Source organism: Trichechus manatus, unplaced genomic scaffold (assembly GCF_000243295.1).
Source record: "Trichechus manatus latirostris isolate Lorelei unplaced genomic scaffold, TriManLat1.0 scaffold00054, whole genome shotgun sequence".
Lineage (NCBI taxonomy): Eukaryota > Metazoa > Chordata > Mammalia > Sirenia > Trichechidae > Trichechus > Trichechus manatus.
In genome coordinates this window covers 16,518,926-16,538,630 of record NW_004443990.1, presented here as the reverse complement: position 1 = coordinate 16,538,630, position 19,705 = coordinate 16,518,926, and the positions used below count along the sequence as shown (strand labels likewise).

At 41.1% G+C, this 19,705-nt stretch overlaps 1 protein-coding gene across 3 annotated transcripts in view; it reads right to left on the bottom strand.

The window, feature by feature from the left end:
• Positions 1-10,275, bottom strand: part of WIPF2 (WAS/WASL interacting protein family member 2) — a 35,988-nt gene extending 25,713 nt beyond the window's left edge. Inside the window, exon 1 of one of the 3 annotated variants that reach the window (XM_004378067.2) lies at positions 10,170-10,275. The gene's annotated coding sequence lies outside the window, so the exon portion shown is untranslated. Of the gene's footprint in view, positions 1-9,734; positions 9,967-10,144 lie in introns of those variants that run through there. The other 2 variants (XM_004378066.2, XM_004378068.2) reach the window with 2 other exon arrangements.
• Positions 10,276-19,705: the final 9,430 nt, after the last annotated feature.

Sequence of the window (19,705 nt, the reverse complement as noted above, 5' to 3'; positions counted from 1 at the left end):
ACTCTTAAAAATGAACAGATGAACATTTGAGGAAAATCTCTAACGTGAAAGCCTGGAACCAAAACAAACAAAAAAAATTCCTGACAATATGCAGACATATTTATATGTAACATTCAGTGAACAATAAAAAGAGCTCTTGAAAGTTAAGTATGACAGCAGAAATGAAAAATACAATAGAACAGTTGGAAGAAAAAGCTAAAGAAATCTCCCAAAAATTGAATGAAAGATAAAAAATAGGTGAGAAAAGAAAAAAAAAATTAGAGAGCAGTCTAGGAGTGTCACCGTCTAGATAACAGGGGTTCCAGAAAGGAAAAAGAAATAATTATCAAAGAGGAAATATATTATAAAAGAAATAATACAAGAAAATTTCCCAGGACAGATGAATACAGGCTTCCAGACTGAAAAGGCTCAATGAATTCCCAGCATAATGAATTTTAAAACATCCACACCAATGCACAACACTGTTATATTTTCTAATACTAGGGATGAAGACAAAGTCCTAAAAGCTTCCAGAGAAAACGCAGATTCCATACAAAGAATCCAGAGTCAGAATAACATCAAACATCACAATACTACTGAAAGTTAGAAGACCACAGACAAACAGCTTAAAATTTCCAAAGAAATATTATTTCCAACATAGAATTTTATACCTAGTCAAATTACCAAAAAGTAAGAGGCTAGAAAAGAGAAATTTCAGACATGCAAGACTTCGAAACAAGGCACCCCACAGACCCTTTTTCATAAAGCTTCTGGAAAAGGTGCTCCACTAATGTGTCTGAATGTATTGAGAGGAGATTTATACTTCTGTTAGTTTAGGGATGAATTAGTGATTATGATTTAAGCCAAAAGAACAGAATGGCAATTATATACAGAGAAAACAAAAAATTGTACAAGGAAGGAAATGTAATCATAGTACATACAGTCATTATATTGGGTGCTGAATTTTTTTTTCTTCTTTTAGTAAACCAACATTTACCTCTACTCCCTTCTAGACGCTTTCGTATATCTCAGGGGCTGGAGGCCTGGGAACTACATTTCCCAGAATTCCTTGCTCGTGGGGTTGTAGTTTAGATTCCACCAAAATGAGTCATTCACTCAAGAGCAGGAAGAAAAACAGAAAAAAAACATTTGCCATTATTGCTTCTCCAGTACCAATGAACACGTATGTGGCCTTTGACAGAAGGCAGACATGTGGTTTGCAGCAGCTTCCAACGTTCTCCTGCAAATCACCTGCTTTGGTGTTTAAGGCAGCTAAGATTATTGGCAGCAGTTTCCTGAACTCCCTGCAAGATGGCTTTCCCTGACCTATGCTTCCCCCAGCCTCCCAACAGTTTTGTAAGCATCTAAACCCCTGTATTAAATTTCTTCCTGCTTTAAATACCCAGAATGGTTTGTTTTCTTGATTCAGCCCTGATAAATAATATAAAAAAAATTATACTGATTGAATTAAAATTGAGATGTATCTAAAATTAGGAGAAAAGCAGAAGTGTTTAGGGTAGGTAACAGTGTAAGAAAGCAAAAACGTCATCTTCCATATATTCAGCAGATAATTTCTAAGAATTGAAAAATCAAGAAACAACAGTATAAGCATACTGTTTAGAAATCTGGAGATTATACATCAGAAAAAAAACCACTAAGAGTATTAAAAGTGGTTTTCTCTGAGGACAAAGAAAAACGGAGCAGCTGTTTTATAATACGTCTTATAGTATTATTTGACTCCTTTAACTATGTATGCCTACTATTTTGATAAAAGCAAACATTTAATTATTTTTTTTAAAAAATCCTAACACTGTATATGCAAAACCAAGCTTTAGACTGACCAAAATTTCAAAAATATGGTCAATAATAGATATGTTACTAAGGCAGTTAAGGAGAGTAAAAATCTCAAACTAAAAAAAATTAAAAAGCCACTACACTTGTGTGGGGTAAAGGACCTAACTTTACCCTAAGAAAGACAGACTACGTCCTTGGCTCCAGAGAAATAACCCTTGGAGTCACTGGGGTGTCTTGGTCTAGGACATCCAGGCCATACCTGAGAATATGTGCTGGTGAGTGGGGGCTGGCCACACCACAAAAGACTCACCTGGAAGGCCAATATCAACTAGCCTCAGGAGGCATGATTTAGCCTATCATGCAGGACTGGCCGATAAAAGCTCTGGACATTAAGGCTCAGAGAGCTTCCTCGTTAACTAGAACTTCTGCTCTTGGGAGGGTAGCACATCACTTGGGTCATGGCAGCTCTGCACTGCGAGCTCTCCTAGACCTTGCCCTAGATGTCTCTTCATTTGTATCCTTTTTGGTTATAATAAACCTGTAGTCGTAAGTATATTATATTCTCTGTGAGTTCTGTGAGCTGTTCCAGTGAGTTAGCAAACCCAAAGGGACAATGGGAGCCTGTAAGTCATTACGTAAGGGTGTCATATGAACTCCTAAGTTTGCAGCTGGCAACCTGAAGGGATAGTGGGGAACCAGCCCTAATTGGTGGCTAGCAGACAGATGGTTGGGATGTGGTGTGGACTCCCCAAATTTGCAGCTGGTGTCCACCTAGTTGGCAGTGTGAAGGACGATGTCCTTGTAACTCGTGAGCTCTGATCTAGGTCCGATGGCTAGGGTCAGAGAGAGAGAGTGCTGCAGGGGTGGCTAGCGACAAAGATGGAGAAGTAGAAATGTGAGGACTGGATCAATCTCCGTATTTTAGGTACTGGATTCATGCTGATCCTTACAATGCAGTTTGATTCTAGAAGCTGTGTCTCAGATTCAACTCTAATGGAAGTTGCGGACTGATGTGACCTGAATCTCTGCCATAGCCTGAGTGTAACCACACAGTTCACCACCTCAGAGCTTACTCTACCACAGGCCAAACATGTGAGGAACTTCCCGGCCACTGTAAGAAGTCATGATCAAAGTTAAATGCAAAGAACAAAAATAGACGGCTAAACCTTAAAATCAATTACCTTAGTCCTTTTTCTAGGTCTTATTTTCAATTTAATGCAACTAACTGAAAAACAAAAACAACCAACATCTGTTGCCAAAACATCTTTAGAAGTGCCAAGAATCTATTAATTAGGTTTATAATGCTATCACAAGGCAGGCTGAAGTCTAGTCACTAACTACAAAAAACTGCTCTTCTCTCTCTAGGCTAGCCGTGTCTCGTATTACTAGCCCCCAACCTCCATGTGCCATTCTTAATTTGCACACCTCAAATACAAAAGTATAAAAGCATATATAAAGAACAGTCAGAAGTAAGGAAAACCCAGTGATGACAGTCTCCATTAAGAAAGGACCTGAAAGAAAACTTAAGCAGATGCTCCATAAAACATTAATCCAGACTTCACACGGAGAGAAGTGTCATGCTTCATTTCAAAGATAATATATTAAGTCCCAACTCACCACAGATAATCTAATAACAAAGCTGTGACTTTCATTGTCAAGGAGTCTCCTCTCTCTCACTCCAATACCTTTAAGCCATCAGAAACACAGATGCTCTTTGCTGAAATGCTAGAAAAATTTGCACATTTTCATTACTTGATCACTAGTGAGGGGCTGCTAAAACAAGAGTCTAAGTTATGAAAACAGAGCAAGCTGATCCAATTACATGAGAAAGGTACTAAATCAAACAGGGCCATCTGGGCTGGTGATTTCCTAACAAAAGTCAATATACTTGAAGATAAAAATGCTTTCATATATTTGGAATTATAATGCCCCTTGGGCTAATGATTCATTTGCATGTCCAACAAGACTTATGTGTCATGTTAAGATATATGGCCTACGATGACGGGTATGACAGAATACTACATTCACTAGTCCACAATAAGAACATCTGTGATCTCTCCCCAGCCCCATGAGGAGTACAAAAATGTCAGTACTTGCTAGAACGAAATATGTTTTGTGTTTCCTAAACAGCAGGTCTGGTAAATTAAGAATCTCATCATCCCTCATAATCTAAAAATTGTTCCCCAGTAATTACTAATCTGTAAATCAATTTTCAACATCCTAAAATTTTAACACCTAATCTAGCCACACTATTTTAAGGACCTAAATCAAGAATAAGGTGCCCTGGTGGCACAATGGTTAAGCACTCAGCTGCTAACCTAAAGGTCGGTGGTTTGACTACACCAGCAGCCCCGCGGAAGAAAAGACCTGCCGATCTGCTCCTGTAAAGATTACAGTCTAGGAAACCTTATGGGGCAGTTCTACTCTGTCAAATAAGGTTGCTATGAGTCAGAACTGACTCAATGGCATACAAATAACACAAATCAAGAATAGGCTTCATCCAGAAAAATTCTTACAGAACACGTTCTACTGTATAACCACTAGACCTCCTCGTGATATTGATGGTTTCAGCTTCAACACTAGTAAACTAACACTTGTGAGAGGAACTGACAGAAAAAAAAAAAATAAATCTATTGTAAAGGCTGAGTTACAAATTCACTATATTTTTTATCCATTTTTTAGGAGAGCCCGCATCTCTCAAGCCTTGCCTCGTACCTCTCTGTTTCTCACTCCCTAAGCTCCGGGGCAGTGGTTAAGCATCTGGCTGCTAACCAAAAGGCTGACAGTTCGAATTCACCAGCTACTCCTTGGCAACACTATGAGGCAGTTGTTCTCTGTCCTACAGGGTTGCTATGAGTCGGAATCAACTCGACAGCAACAGGTTTAAGCTCCTACCAAGGAGCCCTGGTGGTGCAATGGTTAAGCCCTCAGCTGCTAACCAAATGGTCAGTGGTTCAAACCCACCAGCAGCTCTGCAGGAGAAAAGACCTAGCGATCTGCTCTCATAAAGATGACAGCCTAGAAAACACTATGGGGCAGTTCTACTCTGTCATAAAGGGTCAGTATGAGTTGAAATTGACTTGAAGGCACACAACAACAAGCTCCAAACAACCTTGAACCTCTGTCAATTCCTCAAAATACCCAGGTTCTTTTCCTCCCTCAGGACTTTCACCTATGCCATTCCTTCCACCTAGCATGGTCTTTTCTCCTCCCACTCATCCTTTAGCTTTCAGCCTTAAAAGTTACTTCCCCAGGGACCTTCCCTGACTGTCCTCCCTCTCAATCAACCTGCATTAAGCTTCCCGTTAGCTGTCCCCACAGCATTCATAAGCAACAATTACTTGCTTAATAGTCTTTCCCACTGGACCATAATTTCCATGTGGACAAGGACTGAGTGAGTTTTGCTCACTGGTGTATCTCCAGCACCCAGCACAATGCTTGGCACATAAATGAATTACAAGGTCAAAAACCCACCAGCTTCAGCAATTCTAAGAATTTATCCTACAGATACAGTTACACATACAAAGGGTCAAATATACATGGCTATTCACTGGAGCATAGTTTGTAATGGTAAAAGACTAGGAACAGTTTAAATGTCCATCAGTATTGGGCAGGTAAATACAGTGCCAAATCTCTTTATCGCTGATAGAAAATGACTGTTAAAATATATTAAATAAAAGAAAAAGAAAAAATGAAAATAGTATGAACTGTGCGCTACAATTATTTTTTTAAAGAAGAAATACACATATTTGCTTTAAGTGTACATGGTATCTCTGGCAAGAATCTTAAAAATCTTAAACTGATAATACTAGTTACCTCTGGGAAGATGAACTGGGTAAATGGGTAGACAAGGTAGATGGTAGACTATTCACTATATACCCTTTTTTACCTTTTGAATTTTGAACCATATGTATTATCTATTCAAAAAAGAAAATTTGCTAAAAACACTCCTGTCCTTATTTCTAAGACAGTGATAAAAATAGTTTAAATATCTCATACCTGGATCTTAGACAACAAACATCCTGTCTACTGGCTGAGCACCGGGAAGGCGAAAGTGGAAAAAGAAGGAAAACTCACTTATCCACAAATCTCAGATATCGTGCTTACATTAAATTGTATCACTTTAGAAGAAAATTCCATTTTTTAGAAGTAACTGTCCCATTCCGAATAAATATGGAGAATGTTTTCAGTCAGAGGGATTACTGGATTCAGTCATTTCTATAAGCACAGGAAGTAGGTCGGTAAATTTCTACCAAAGAAATATCATAAATACTGACTAAAAACAGGAATTACATTCGTTACAAAAAAAAAAAAGCATTGCCATCAAGTTGATTCCAACTCATAGTGAGCCTATAAGACAGAGAAGAACTGCCCCATAGGGTTTCTAAGGAGCAGCTGGTGGATTCAAACTGCTAACCTTTTGGTTAGGGGCCGAAGAATTAACCAATGTGCCACCAGAGCTCCTACATGCATTAAGGGACTTTAAATCTAGATGGAGCTTAATCTGAATCCATGAAGTTCAAGAAACTAAAAAAAAAAAAAAACAAAAAAAAACTTTAAACCAATTATAAGAATGGTAAAGAAATCTACACACATTCCTTAAATATACAGATTTGCCAAGCATTCAAGATATTCTCCAGGAAAGAAAGATCTGGGACTGGATTTAAACACAACTCCAATAATCATGTTTGCAGCCACAATCAAAGCCCTGGACCAGAGTCAAAACCTCTGAGATGTGAACCTGCTGGTTTCTCAAACCTACATGTCAGGAACAGAATACTTTAGAATAATGATGGCAAGAGAAAGCTGAATCCAGGGCCATCAAAGAGAGGCTTCATTTTGGGGTTATTGCCAATGCTACAAGGGCCACCGTCATAATTTGCACAAAATGACCTTCAAAATCCATCCCCAAACTTATGGGAGATAGTTATCTTCAACTAATTACCCTCTGAAAAACAAAACGGTACTTACTAAGTAAAACATTAAGAGATCTAAGACTAACATGTTGTTAGCTGCCATCAACTCATGGTGATTCCATATACAAGATTGGACCGTTGGAATCAACAAGGTTTTCAGAAGTAGATCACCAGGTCTTTCTTCCTAGTCTGTCTTATTCTAGAAGCTCCACTGAAACCCATTCAGCATCACAGCAACACACAAGCCTCCACTGATGGACAATGGTGGCTGTGCTCGAGGTACACTGGCCAGGAGTCGAACCCGAGTCTCCCACAAGGAAGGCGAGAATTCTACTGCTGAACCACCACTGCCCTCTAAGACTGACAGAGACATCAGCAAATGTATCACTTTTTCCCACTAATATTGTTTTTCCCCCATAAAGTTCTATTCAACATTTTTTAATATCCCACTATAGATCATATTAAGAAGTCCTCATTTTAAGTTTAGCCTGTGGCTCCACAGACTCAGAAGTTTGAGAGTGAAAGTGGGGGCGGGGGGAAGCTGTCAGAAATACTAAGTCTCTCTTCCTCAGTGCCCTGGACATTCAAACTGTGCAGTCAAAGACACTGATTCTGCATTTAAATCACCAGATGAATAAGAAACCAATTTGATTTTAGAAGAACTATAAAGGATTGCAAGAACATTCAGTAAAGAATACTGCCTCTATTTCCTTGCAGAGCAGCTCAGGCTCTGCCAGTGAACCTTATTTTGACACAGAACGTCGCATCTACTCTAATCTGGGGAATATCTCTCAAGAGACAGTCAACCGGAACTCTGCCAACTTCTGCTTGGGAGTTGTGTGAAGAACAATAGCAACAAGAGCCTACTTTGAGAAGGAGATTAACAATCACACTCAAGAAAAAAAGAGGTTATTTGGCAAAGGGATGCATGTGGCCAAAATGTTAGTCACAGCTTCAAGGTCCCGGTTGTGTGTCTCTGCAACTATTCTTTGCTTTGACAGAGTCCATTCTCTGGCCCAGGAAACTCAGCTCAGCTTCTGCCACTTTCTCCATTTGGAGCAGTCAAGAATCCTTTCATTTGGTGGTATCAAACTGTGACACAGACAAGATGTCCACCAGAGACTAAAAAGGAGGGAAAAAAATGTGTAATTTGCTATTTTCCACTTAGAAGTGGTTCAACAGAAAAACTTGACAGGACAGGAAAAATAGAAAATCATTCTGTTAAAGCAGAAGCCTATGCAAAAAGCTTGCCCAGAGCTCTGAGCCTCCATAACTTATCTCAAATAACAAACTGAAAATATACACCGTAGGTTGAAATGACAGTATATTAAGCAGGTTTTTACTCCAAATATATATATATACTTCATATATATATATATTCATATAACCCCAGCTCATCCTGGGGTTAGCATAAAGACTATGGTTTGCTGAAGGAGCCTGAACCAGCAGTTCACAAATTTCAGAATTACTTCAGATTGCTAGGAAAACAGACTCAAGTACCCTACGTCACTCTCATCATCAGACAGCCCAAAGAATCAAGAAAGAACTGACAATTTTCTCTTCATTAGGAACAAAGACTTCTCTCTTCCATGCTTCAATGCCATTAATAAAACCTGAGAGCCCTACTGTTCCACGATTCCTTCCATCCACCCATGCATTTCACCTTTGTGCTGATGTCACATAACTAATCAGTACCAACTAGAGTAAACACTACTCTGTATCAGGTGAGGCAAAACTAGAATCTGCCCCCTCTTAAGCAAATCCACGTCAGACTTCAGAATGCCAAGACTTCCAGGGACACATCTTCTAAGCTAAACAAGTTCACCTATGGGCAAAGTGTTTAGAGCATTATGCCCAAAGAAAAAAAACTAGAACAGTCAGGATTTCAAAGAAGTAACATTAAATAAGCTAAAATTGTCCACAATGACACTGGTCCCCACCAACAGGAAGCTATCCTAAAGTGATTGGACCAAAGCAAAAAGCTCAACTGGCTAAAATACTACTTATCCTTGAACTCTCAAAGACTCATGAAGAAATTCAATGTTTGCCCAGGAGTTAAATACTTTGGCAACTAGAAAATAAAACAATGCATTCCCACAGTCCCCACCAACCGACCTCATTCATCCTCAACTCTAATCTCCCTATCTCCATTTTGATGGTAGCCGATACAATGCAACACAATAATATGAAATTTGGACTGATAAAAATTAACATTAAGAAAGGAGAATTTAAAAATCAACTCTTCCCTGGCACATAAAAATGCAGCGTATGCTGAGGAAGAAACTGAGAAGGACATGTCTCCTAAATATCAATATCTCAAGGTTGTGTTCGCAAATCACATTTTTTTTGCAATGACTTTAAAGATTCTCATTTGGTAAACATAATCTTTTAGAGGCAAGGAGGAACCAGACCTATATTTCAAAGGGGGTGGGGTGATGAGACACTTAGATTAATGATTTGACTCAAAGTTACTCAGTAAATCAATAGGTGGGCTAGGAACAGCCCTTATTCCCTGGGGTTCTCTTCTGGTTTGTAAACGGAGTTAAAAAAAAAAAAAAAAAAATATGTCTCCAAAAACATTCAGTAAGTCATTCAGAAACCAAAACTGTAAGGCAAAAATTACAGCAAGAAAAAAGGGGGGTGGGCCTCGGGGGAGGACAAAATAGTAAGATCATTCAAATCCCCTTAAAATTATGAATTCCTGCATATATCAACTTCTGCCAGGTTCTTACCCCAGTGTTATCCTTTCAGAATGTTTCTTTCTGATCAGCAACGCAACCACACACACTGCCCACTTCCAACACTTTGATTTCCTTCCTCCCTCACTTCACTTCACCACCTCCCCCCACTCCAACATGAACCCTCAATTCTAGATGCACCCGTGCGCATCTCAACAGTTCTCAATCCAACCTTCAACTCAATTCTGATTCTTTCTCAACTAACGCTCTTAAGATTCCCTCTAGTGTAAGCAGTTTCCCGAGTCATCCTCCCAACCATTGACTTTCACCCAACTCAACCCCCCAAAAGTCACACTGGCCTCCTCACCCACAGCATCCTGCTAATTACCTGTTCCCTACAGGTCCTCCCTCCCCATTTCTCTTTTCGCGTACGGTTACCTCGTTCCTCACCCAGAGTTCCTGTCTTACTCACATTACCAAACCCTTCAGGATCCCTTATTTCCTGTCTCTCAGTAGCCTTCCTCTCCATTTTCACAGTCTGCGCTCGCCCCACACCCATTCTCGACCACTCCTCCCTACTTAGATTCCACACGCCCCCTCTCCTCCAGGTTCTTCAGACCCAGCCCCTAGGCCCCTTCGCCTCAGGCCCCGCCCTCAGGACCCCTCTCCCCCTCAGGCCCCTCCTCCATTGCCCCCCTATCTCCTCAAGCCCCGCCCCAGTCCCCACTCCCCGGCTCTTCCTCACACTTAGGTCTGCAGGTCACCTCAGCGACTGACCCAGCCGCCCCGGACTCTTTCTAACCTGGCCGCACTTGCTCCAAGAGCGAATCCTCCGCCACCTCCGCTCTGGCTTCGTCCCGTCCCGGTCGCCCCGCAGCAAGCTCCCTTTCTAGCCGCCGCCGCCCCTTTTGCAACCCGGAAATGGATCTGCTCCCACCGTCCCCAGCGTCCGCGAACAAAATGGAGGCGGGGGAAAAAGGAGGAGGGGAGCAGGGAGCGGGGAGATGCTATACGCATGCGCCCCTGGAAGGCCCGCCCCTGCCGGCTCACGTAAAGGCGGAAGCGCGTTGGTCGGCCGCCATCTTGAGAAGGTCACAAAAAAATTTCGTTTACCAACTGGAAGGAGGGTTTGCAGCTTTGACTGCAATTGGAATCAGCTGGGAAACTTTACCTAAATACTGATGCCTAGTTCCACCCCCAGAGATTCTGATTTATTGTTCTAGACCGTGGATTAGGCATTGGAACTTTGAAAATTGTGCAGGTGATTCTAACGTGTTGCAAAGGTGGAGAACCACTGAGCTAAAGTCTTTCTTGAGTACACCTCTTCTACGTCTTTATTCCACCGCACTCCCCCGCGCCCCCTCCCTAATCCCGAGTTAACGAAGAACCTGTCTCAGCCAACCTTGTAAGGACCCAGTAGTTAAACTCCAGTTGTCATATCAACAGGCAGGATTCCACCTCCCCCGCGCAACAAGTCATCGTTTACGTCATCTTAATCACCTGACCAGAATACTCATCTTCGTGGGCCAGGGGTTCCCCAGCGTTCAGGGTTGGGGGATGAGGGGTGGGGAGGGGGGGTGTGATGCTGCATGGGCGTGGGGGGGGGAGGAATGCTGTGCCTTGCCTGGCAGGGCTGCCGTTAACTCTGTCCCAGCTGACTAAGGATCTCCCCCTAATCCACAAACTGCAACCAACCTCATTGTTTTATATCCACAAAATGCTCTTCTTCGGGTCTCTCTATCATCCTTCCTAGCACTGAATCCTAAGTAAGAGGACAAGATTGGGAGTTAGGCCCCACTACTTGCTAGCTGTGTGGCCTTGGGCCTCAGCTTCCCTATGTGTAAAATGGAGCTAATAGTGTCTACCCCGTCTCCCTCATAGTTTTGTTGGAAGGCGCAAATCAGATAATGGGTAGGGAAGCGCAAGTGATAAACCATAAGTTGTTCTTATTTTTGTTTTCCTTCTGTTCTGCCATGAGTAGTGCTGGGTACCACCCAGTTCGTCAAGTGAATGTCACAGCCTTCATTGCATTGATTGAGTACCTGCTGTGGGCCAGGTACTGGCCTAGGCACCAAGAGATGCCTACTAGGGTGACTAAGACCAGCCTCTGCCCATCAGGAACTCCGTGTATGGTAGGCAGACTGGCATGTAAACAGCTAGCTGAGATACTAGTCAGCATGTGATTAGTGCCATGGGAACATACTTGCTGGGAGGCATCAGACAAGGGACTGATTAATTCTTGCTAAAGAATGGGATAAGATTTCATAAATGGTTTTGAACTTGGCCTTAAAGGATGAGTAGAATTTTATCACTAATCAGAGAAGACAGGGAACACATTGTAGGCATAGGAATCTGTGGGGGCAAAGGTAAAGATTTTCAGGTATGTAGTCTCACACGCCTAAACGTGTTGTGATTAGGCCAGAGACATCGTAGATCTAAACTCCTTACCAGAGCCTCCCAGCTCTTCAACCGCATCTCCTACCTGTCCCCTCCTCACTCACTACACACTGTGCAGACCTGCTTTCTATCACTGCAATACACCAAGCGGTTCCCACCTCAGAACCTATGTACTGGCTGTTCTCTGCCTCATCCTCATTTTTTCAGGCCTCGCTCAAATGTCCCCTCCTCAGAAGGCATTCCCTGCCCACGATGGAAGATATAGCAAAGTGGTCAGATGCTTGCCCTCAGAGTCACTAAGAAAGCGACAGGTACAAATGCAGATTGATCTAACAATGTTGTATTGGGCACTGTTGTCATTAGTGATGTAATTTTCCAAAATGGTGAACAACTTTTGGTAAAGTTCTGAACAATACAAAACAGTTTACAAAGTAGCTGCATTCCTGGAAAAGAAAGGTTCTATGCAAATTACATGCAAAACAATTTTGTGTTTGTAGTTTCCTTTTCTCGTTATATGACAGGCTAAGCACCTGGAAGACCCTCTCCTTGAAAACAACTAAAAATCCTGGATAAGATATTTTTAAAAATTTTAAATACGTTGATGAGCTGCTAAAAAGGTAAGCAATTTTCAAGGCAAAACAAAGTAAATGAAGGCAGAGAGGTAAGTGGAACACTGAAGCAGGTTTTTGCTCTGAGGGCACTTGCTTAACTAGGTGAACAGGAGCTTTTGTCAGTGTCTCGTGGAAAAAGGAAACGTACCACAGAACCTCCTCAACAGTCCCCTCCTTCCTTGGGTGTAGGGTTAATGGAGATAGATTCTAGGCTCAAGTAATTAGAGATTTTTTTCACATAGAATATCCAGCAGGACATTCAAAAGTCTTGTGGAACCCAGGATACTCCTTGGTTGCGGGAACCATCCCTTGCATTGCAGGACTCTAGCATCCCTGGCCCCTGCCCACCAAATGCAAGTAGCATGTCCTAATCATTGTAATAAACAAAAAGGGCTCCACAAATTTCCAAAGTGCCCCCATGGAGAACCACTGTCCCTTGCTACACTATCAAGTTGACATGAGTCAAATTGCGAAGGACTTTATTGAAAAGGTTAGAGTTTATCTTGACAGTGAGAAGGAATTGTTGAAAGGTTTAAGCAGAGAAGTTCTATCACTCACTTTTGCATTCTAGAAATACGTCTCTGATTGCAGCGTGGAAGACAGATTAGATGAGATAAAGTTGGGAAGATGAAACCAGCTGGAAAGCCGCTGTGGCAGTCCAGGTGAGAGATGACAGGTGCCTGAACTGAGTGGCAGCTGGCCGCTGGCGGAGCACAAAGGCTTTGGAGGCAGGGCTGCCTGGAGTCTTGGTTCTCTGTACTCCTGAATAGGGTGAGACCTTGAACAACTTATACAACTTCTACTGGCCTCAGGATCCCCATGTGCAAAATTTAGATAAGATTAAATGGAATGCATTGGAAGTGTTTACACACATGGAAAGTGCTTGCTAATGTTAGCCATAATCATTATTAGGGTGTTAGCAGTGGGGATGGAGAGAAGTAATTCTAGAGATATTTAAGAGACGGAATATGGAGGCTGAAGAGAGGGAGAAGCCAAAGATGATCCCTAAGTTTCTATCTTGAACTCTAGTGTGGAAATGAGGCGAGAGTCAAAGAAGAAAAGGAAAGGCTGGGGTGGTGAAGAAGACTGAGGAGCCTGGTGGAACACCCAATAAATGAGATCCAGTATTCCATGGTATGTTTGAGTCTAGAATTTAGGACAGCAATTCTAGAGATTTGGAGATCACAATCTGTGGTAGCTAGGCTCCAAAGATGGCCCCTAGCAAACCAGGGCTCCTGGTCTTCATTAATTTGGGCTGGCCTGTAACTCGATTTAACCAATGGAATGAAGCAGAAATGGAGCTGTACCAGGTCCAGACCTAAGCCTTAAGAAAATCTGGAAGATTCCACTTGTGTTTTGGGGTCCCCTAGGCTCCCACAGGAGCCCTGGTGGCGTAGTGGTTAAGCATTGGACTGCTGTCCAAAAGATTGGCAGTTTGAATCCACCAGTGGCTCCCTGGAAACCCTATGGGGCAGTTCTGCTCTGTCCTATAGGGTCACTATGAGTCAAAATTGACTCGACTGCAATGGGTTTGGTTTGGTTTTGGTTTAGGCTGCCATGAAGAGCCCTGGTGGAGCAGTGGTTAAGCACTAGGCTGCTAACCGAAAAGTCAGCAGTTCGAACCCACCAGCCACTCTGCGGAAGAAAGATGCGGCAGTGTGCTTCTGTAAAGATCACATTGGAAATCATATGGGGCAGTTCTGCTCTGTCCTAGAGGTTTGCTATGAGTTGGAATCGACATGACAGCAATGGGTATGTGTAGGCTCGCGTGTAAGAAAATGGTTACTCTGCTGCAGAGATCAACTGGAGGGAGAGGCTTTGCGACTACACGGAGAGAGAGAGATCCAGCTGTCCCAGCGTTTCTGCTGTTCCCACCAGGCCACCAGACATATGAGGTAGCCATCTTGAACATTTCAGCCCATTCCCCCTACTTACCTGCTCTGACTGCGGCCACATAAGAGACCCCAAGTGAGATCAACAAAACTTTCCAGCTCAGCCCTAGTCAACCCAGAGAATCTTGAGAAATTATGAAATGGTTGTTGTTTTAAGCCACTGAGTTTGAAGTTGCTTATTATACAGCATTAGATTCCAAAAACAGAAGTATAAGGATAAAATCAAAGCCAAGGTTTATAAAGGAAAGTGAAGAAGGTTTAGGACTGAGCCCAAGGATTGCCACACACCAAGGACCAGGCTGAGGAAGGAGGCCAACAAGGGAGACTGAGAAGGAGAGGACAGAGGGAAACCCTGGGATCATAGTGTCCTGAAAGCAGTGATGAATGAGGAAGGAAGAATGGTCAGAAGAATCCAAAGCCAGCGAGAGGAACAGTAAGATAAGTGTCCCTTGGGTTTGGTAACATGGGAGTCATTAGCGACCTTGACAAGAACAGTTGCAGTAAGCCGTGGGAGGGCAGAAGCAAGATTGCACTGGGTTGAAGAATGAAAGGGAAACACAGAGAAGCAAAACCAAACAAACTACAGTTATCTGTATTGACCTGGGTGGATCTCACAGGTGTGATGCTGAGGAGGGAAAAATTGCTGAAGAGCATATCCAACACAATACTATTTATCTAAAGTTTAAAATATGCAAATATAAAGAATTCTTGTTCATGACGACCTTAGGTATAACAGAATGAAACGTTATCTGCCAGGTTCCAATGACTTAATACAAAATAAAAGACTATAAACTATCTCATTTATATTTTTATGTTGACTACATGTAGAAATGATAATCTTTTGGATCTATTGAGTTAAATAAAATATATTATTAAAATTAATTTCACCTGTTTCTTTTTACTTTTTTAATGTGACTACTAGAAAATTTTTAAATTACGTATGTGGTCACATATTTGTATTAGTGCTGCTCTAGACAACTTACAGCTTACACTATGTATAACCATCAAGTCGATTCCGACTCGTAGAGACCCCATAGGGTTTCCAAGGCTGTAAATCTCTATGGAAGCGACTGCCACATCTTTCTCTCATGAAGCTGCTGCTGGTTTCAAAAGCTGACCTTTTGTTTAGCAGTCCATCCTTTAACCACCACGCCACCAGGACGCCTTTTTATACTATGTATAGAGGGGATGAAAGTGCAAGTTAAACAACATCATGGGGAAACAACCAGACAAATCCAGAATTTAGGACATTTTAAAAACATTTGTCCTGAACTTCAAAAACTCAATGTGGTGGGGAAAAAAAAAAAATGAAGAGCTATTCTAGATTAAAACAGACTAAAGTGATATAACAGCCAAATGCAATGCATGCACCTTAATTGGGTTAGGATTAAAAAAAAAAAAAAGTTTTAAAAAAGATTTTTTTAACAACTTGGGAAATCTAAATATAGACTGAATATTAGAAGATATCATGAAATTATTATTGATTTTCTTAGGTATGATAATGGTGTGCTGGACATGCAGGAGAATATCCTTCTTAGGAGATTTCTGCTGAGGCATTTGGGAGTGAAATGATATAATATTTGTAACTTATTTTCAAATAGCTCAGAAATAAAGAAAATCCGTGTGTGTGTGTGTGTGTGTGTGTGTGTGTGTGTGAAGAGAAAGAAAGCAAATTTAGCAAAATGTTAATTATGGAATCTGGGGAGATTTAAGAGTATTCATTGTAGTAATCTTCCAACTTTTCTATGTTTGAAATTTTCCATGATACAAAATTGGGGGTATAAGACAAAATGAAAAAGGAGTTAATGGGAGATAAGGAAGTAGAGACAACCTTTTCAAGAAGTTTGACCATAAACTAGAAATGAGGAAGGGGATAGTAGCTAAAGCGGGCATGTAGGATCAATTTTTTTTTTTTTGTAGAGACTTGAGAGAGTTTAAATGTTAATATTTGCTCATGTGACACAATTCAAAATAAGTAGGCACAGCTGCAAACATCCATTTTTAATCAGAACGTGGAATGTATGAAGTATGAATTAAGGGAAATTGAAAGTCATCAAAAACCAAATGACCCTGATACCAAAACCGGGTAAAGACACCACAAAAAAAAAAAAAAAAAAATTACACACCAATATCCCTCATGAACATTAACACAAAAATCCTCAACACAATTCTAGCCAATAGAATTCAGCCGCACATCAAAAAAAAAATTCACCATGATCAAGCGGGATTTATACCAGGTATGCAGGGATGGTACAACATTAGAAAAACAATCAATGTAACCCATTACATTAATAAAACAAAAGACAAGAACCACATGATCTTATCAATCATGCAGAAAAGGATAAAAACTCTCAACAAAATAGGAATTGAAGGGAAATTCCTCAACATAATTAAGGGCATTTCTACAAAGCCTACAGCCTACATCATCCTAAATGGAGAGAGTTTGAAAGCATTCCCCTTGAGAACAGGAACCAGACAAGGATGCCCTTTATCACCACTCTTATTCAACATCGTGCTGGAGGTCCTAGCCAGAGCAATTAGTCTAGAAAAAGAAATAAAGGGTATCCAAATTGGTAGAGAAGAAGTCAAAGCATCTCTCTTTGCAGATGATATGATCTTATACACAGAAAACCCCAAAGAATCCACAAGAAAACAACTGGAACTAATAAAAGATTTCAGCAAAGTATCAGGATACAAGATAAACATACAAAAATCAGCCAGATTCCTTTACACCAAGAAAGACAACTTTGAAGAGGAAATCACCAAATTGGTGCCATTTACAATAGCCCCCAAGAAGATAAAATACTTAGGAATAAATCTAACCAGAGACATAAAACACCTATACAATGAAAACTACAAGACACTACTGCAAGAAACAAAACAAGACCTACGTAAGTGGAAAAACATACCTTGCTCATGATAGGTAGACTCAACATTGTGAAAATGTCAATTCTACCCAAAGCAATCTACAGATACAGTGCTATCCTGATCCAGATTCCAATGACATTTTTTAAGAAGATGGAGAAACAAATCACCAACTTCATATGGAAAGGGAAGAGGCACTGGATAAGTAAAGCATTACTCAAGAAGAACAAAGTGGGAGGCCTCACAATACCTGATTTTAGAACCTATTATACCGCCACGGTAGTCAGAACAGCCTGGTACTGGTACAACAACAGATACATAGAGCAATGGAACAGAATTGAGAATGTGGACGTAAATTCATCCACCTATGAGCAGCTGATATTTGACAAAGGCCCAGTCTGTTAACTGGGGAAAAGACAGTCTCTTTAACAAATGGGGCCGGCATAACTGGATATCCATCTGCAAAAAACTGAAACAAGATCCATATCTCACACCATGCACAAAAACTAACTCAAAATGTATCAAAGACCTAAATATAAAATTGAAAACGATAAAGATCATGGAAGAAAAAATAGAGACAATGCTAGGAGCCTTAATACATGGCATAAACAGAATACAAACGATAAGTAACAATACGCAAACACCAGAAGAGAAACTGGACGACTGGGAGCTCCTAAAAATCAAACACTTATGCTCATCTAAAGACTTCACCAAAAGAGTAAAAAGACAACCTACAGACTTGGAAAAAAATTTTTGGCTACGACAAATCTGATCAGCGTCTAATCTCTAAAATCTGCAAGATACTGCAAAACCTCAATAACAAAAAAACAAATAATCCAATTAAAAAATGGGCAAAGGATATGAACAGGCACTTCGCCAAAGAAGACATTCAGGCAGCTAACAGACACATGAAGAAATGCTCACGATCATTATCCATTAGAGAAGTGCAAATCAAAACTACAATGAGATACCATCTCGCCCCAACAAGGCTAACATTAATCCAAAAAACACAAAATAATAAATGTTGGAGAGGGTGTGGAGAGACTGGAACACTTACACACTGTTGGTGGGAATGTAAAATGGTACAACCACTTTGGAAATCAATTTGGTGCCTCCTTAAAAAGCTAGAGATAGAAGTACCATATAATCCAGCAATCCTGCTCCTTGGAATATATCCTAGAGCAATAAGAGCCATCACACGAATAGATATATGCACACCCATGTTCGTTGCAGCACTGTTCACCTTAGCAAAAAGATGGAAATAACCTAGGTGCCCATCAACGGATGAATGGTAAACAAATTATGGTATATTCATACAATGGAATACTACCCAACAATAAAGAACAACGATGAATCCGTGAAACATAACATGGAGGAATCTGGAAAGCATTATGCTGAGTGAATTTAGTCAGTCACAGAAGGACAAATATTGTATAAGACCGCTATTATAAGAACTCAAGAAAGGTTTAAACACAGAAGAAAACATTCTTTGATGGTTACAGGGGTGGGGAGGGAGGGTGAGGGGTATTCACTAATTAGATAGTAGACACGAATTATCTTAGGTGAAGGGAAGGACAGCACACACTACAGGGGAAGATAGCACAATGGAACTAAACCAAAGCTAAGAAGTTTCCGGAATACAACCAATACAGTAGCAGGGGCGAGGGTCTGGGGACCATACTTTCAGGGGACATCTAGGTCAATTGGCATAACAAAGTTTATTAAGTAAATGTTCTGCATCCTACTTTGGTGAGTGGCATCTCAGGTCTTAAAAGCTTATAAGCGGCCATGTGAGATGCATCAATTGGTCCCAATCCACCTGCAGTAAAGGAGCATGAAGAACACCAAAGACACAAGGAAAGTATTAGCCCAAGAGACAGAAAGGGCCACATAAACCAGAGACTCCATCAGTCTGAGACCAGAAGAACTAGATGGTGCCCAGCTACCACCAATGACCGCCCTGACAGGGAACACAACAGAGTCCCTGATGGAGCAGGAGAAAAGTGAGGTGCAGAACTTAAATTCTAGTAAAAAGACCAGACTTAATGGTCTGACTGAGACTGGAGGAACCCTAGAAAGCATGGCCCCTGGACTGTCTGTCAATCCAGAACTAAAACAATTCCCGAGGCCAACTCTTCAGACAAAAGTTCAACTTGACTATGGGACATACAATGATACTCGTAAAGAGTGTGCTTCTTAGCTCAAGTAGATACATGAGCCTAAATGGGCAGCTCCTGTCCGGAGGTGAGACGAGAAGGCAGAGAGAGTCAGGAGCTGGTTGAATAGACACAGTAAATCAGGGGTGGAAAGGCGTGTGCTGTCACAGTGTAAAGAGAGCAATTAGGGTCACGTAAGAATGTGTGTATAAAGTTTTGTATGAGAGACTAACTTGAATTGTAAACTTTCACTTAAAGTACAACAATAAAAAAAAAATGAAATGGAACACTTGAAGATTGATAACCTAGGCATTAAAACCTGTTGCCATTGAGTTGATTCCAACTCCTAGCGACCCTATAGCATTAGTGAGTTAAAATGGACTGGTATCGGCCATTTTGAATTGGACAATCATATGG